Here is a 3,769-nt window from a genome sequence, read left to right as displayed (position 1 = left end):
AAGATTTATCTTTCATTTGATACCGTCTGGGGTCTGTTATCACTGTTTGACCTTGCAAGATGTAACTTCCATTTGGTATCGTCTTCGGTCTGCGTTCACTGTTTTAGACCTTACTAGTTGTACCTTTCATTTGGTACCTTCGGGGGTCTGTTTCTCCATTTGTTAGACTAAACCAGGCGTGTCTTTAGTTCGATACTTTCCTGGAGTCTATGACTCTTTTGCCTTAGTCAGCAGTCCTCACTGTTGAGGCATATGTTATTCCCTGATGCCTCTGCTTTCTTTAATAATCAAATTCAGTATTTTGATATTATTAGCAATTAAGGGAAACTTCTTCTTACCACATTACACTGACCAGTCTTGGTAGAAGGCTGCTTTTATTAAAGAAAATATAGGATTTTCTGGAAGGAACTCTAATACACTGAAATCTCTTAAACTATCACTTTATTAAGTTATTTGAATGAAATGTCACTAAATGCTTATGAACTCACCAGCATTTGTAAAAATGCTGATACTCGCTTTTCAAATAACTTGTATTCTCAGGTTAGCATTAGACAGGTACATCCCCGGAGCTGTTGATGAAGATAGCTTTGTACCATGCTGTATTTATTCTATTACTTGTATTACTTTAAATTGTTGTAATGTAACCTTGTAAAACTATTACTATTAATGCAATGTTTTGTTGTACTTTGATTACTATAATGCATGTGTTGTGATACTTGACATGACGTCATCCACCCCAGAACGTTTCCGTCGTTCCGGTTTTGGGGTGTGACACCCTTGTTCCTCTTCTCAAGGACACTGGGGCAATGGCTGGTGGAGATGTTCCATGAAGAAAGAAAAGCTTATGGGTCACTTGTAATTGAGGTTTACAAGGATATGATAAGGCCTGCTGAGGAGATTTATAACTAGAAGGAACTGCAAAAAGCATCGTTGTTTAATGGCATATCAATACTATTGTCGTGGCTTCTGGCATAGCTACTGTTGATTCCTCCATTGCATGATCTTAGAGCTCCTAAAATTAAAGCCACTAACAGATAAACGGATCCAACAATTACCCAATTCATACCCAATCCAAATAGCAGAAATTAAGCAAAATACTTGTTTCTTGTTCTTATATATATAGAGTCGGTGCGAGACTGTGAGTGCCCACGTGGGTGTGCATGTTTGGATAAACTCATTTGTCCTATTTTAGAAGCAAAAATATGATTCCATGAGATGAAGTGGGGGACACGTGCAACTTCTGGTCAAATAATCCAAGTCCGAAATATTTAATTGATATCAAAAATATGCATGTAGAACTTTACAAAATGGTGGAGTATCTAAATAGAGATAGAATTTATAATCGAGATTTGATCCTTAAAATCAGGGATTATCTATAATTTCTTTCATGACTTATCTTTTTATTAAGGACTAGTGACGAGAGAGAGAGAGAGAGAGAGAGAGAGAGACCTCTTTTAATTATTAAAAAATAAAAAGGTATTTATTTTTAAAAAAAAAAAAGGATATATATATATTTTCAGGTGCAAAAGTGGTCCCTTATAAGTGAAAAGACAAATATACCCTCATGTGGGAGGGGGTTTATAGCAATAGCTTAACAGAAGTTAAGTCGGGGGACCAATTTCACATACAAACTAGGCCAAAAGGACCATGAATTCAAAAAAGTCGAGGTTTGGACTGAAACCGCAAAAAATGCATACCACGGGGACTATTTTTGCAATTTTGTCAAAAAAGTAACAAAAAACATATAAATATACGCTCGGAAATGGAAATTAGGTTTTCAGATGAGATATAACTGAAATGAGTTTTGAAGTAATCACTGAAACGGAAAGATATTTACCTGGAACTTGACATCAGGGTCAGAAAGAGGTTTTAGATCTTTGGAGGAGACGTAATAAACAGAATCAACAACAGGAGCAACAGGATCAAGAGAAGCTATGTTTCCGTCATTAACATTTGGATCTACAGGCTGTTTAGGTTTAGGGTTAGGTTTTGCGATGGAATTCAAAATTTTAATAGACTTTTTAAGGCGTTCAAGGATTAACGACAATGTCGAGTGACGCCATGGACCGCCGATGGATCAATCTTCTGGTGATGCTTGCGAGGTGGAGGTTACTTTTGAAGACGGTGAACTAGTAATCGTCTTCTGGTTTGGAATGTAGAAGGGGAATGGTATCGATCGGAGGAGATGGAGGCGACTGGACGCGAGGGGACGTGTGTATACGGAGTAATTTCTTTAACCCTAAAATGTCCTTAATTCCATTTAATTTCAACAACCCCGTCCCTTTATTTTTCCACTTATTTACAAAAATGTCACACTGCATCATGGTCATCCCTTTTTTGATCTAACGCTCCACTTTTTGTTCTCAGGTTCTCATGAAACTATGAGTTATCACATGATCATTCTCTCTCTCTCTCTCTCTCTCTCTCTATATATATATATATATATATATATATATATATATATATATATATATATATATATGGTTAGGTTGATGTAAGAAGATATAATTTTGTGAGACGTTGAGACCATATTTTTCTAATGAAATATTATGAAATTCTAGTATATATAAAAACTGAATATATGTAATATTATAATATTCTGAACTAATAATTTTAGCATATTTTATATTGAAATATTCTGAAACATATAATGTTAGAATATATTGCACATTATATTTTTACGAACAATAGAATATTATAATATTTCATTAAAAAAGTTTGGTTTCACGGTCTCATAAAATTATGTTGATATCAAATGAACTCTTCTATATATATACACACACACACACACACACACACACACACATATATATATATATATATATATATATATATATATATATATATATAAAGGTTCATCCGAAAACATATGTATTTTGCGAAAAAATAAAAACAGATTTTATCTTATAAAAATAAAATATATGTACTTTAGAAATTAAATTTATTATCAATAAATTAAAGATAAAAAGTTTATATTGGAGGGTGTTATGGTAATATAGATTTAAAGGTGGCTTTAACAAATTTTTTTTTTTCTTTTCACGTCCTTAACCGCTTTTAAATTCAAGTTTTCATAATAAAAATATCAAAAAGGCATGTTTTGCTAATATGAAACAATTTCTCATATATCATTGATTATCATCATGTAGCTCAAAGTTTCGATGGATTCTTGTTCAAAATATAAGGTTGATGTAGCACAATCTCATAGATTTTACTTGTTTTCATGTTTTCGCAAATTATTTGCATTTTCTCATGAGCTCTCTCATATATATATATATATATATATATATATATATATATATATATATATATATATATATATATATATATAGGGAAGGGTTATATGAAAAATATACAATTAGGGCAACACATGTTGGAACCAATGAAAGCATGACAACACATCATTTTGGAATAACTACATAAATAACTTCCATAGTAGATTGCTTATGAATAAAGAAATGGACACGTGTCACTTGATCATTGGTTCCAACATATGTTGCCCTAATTGTTCATTTTCCATTGAACCTACTTCTATATATATATATATATATATATATATATATATATATATATATATATATATATATATATATATATATATATATATATATCAAAAAATTTAATTTTTTTGAAAAACAACCTATTTTAACCAAAAAGTGTTTAAAACAACCATTGTTTCAAAAGTGTAATCATAAATAGAGTTTTTCCAAGATCCAATATCATAAAAAACTAGAAGATGTGCATGATCACACATTTGTTATCCCGTGACCAT

The sequence above is a fragment of the Lactuca saligna genome, chromosome 8 (genome assembly GCF_052625555.1).
Source record: "Lactuca saligna cultivar CGN05327 chromosome 8, ASM5262555v1, whole genome shotgun sequence".
Taxonomy (NCBI): domain Eukaryota; kingdom Viridiplantae; phylum Streptophyta; class Magnoliopsida; order Asterales; family Asteraceae; genus Lactuca; species Lactuca saligna.
Note: the sequence above shows the minus strand (reverse complement) of the source record.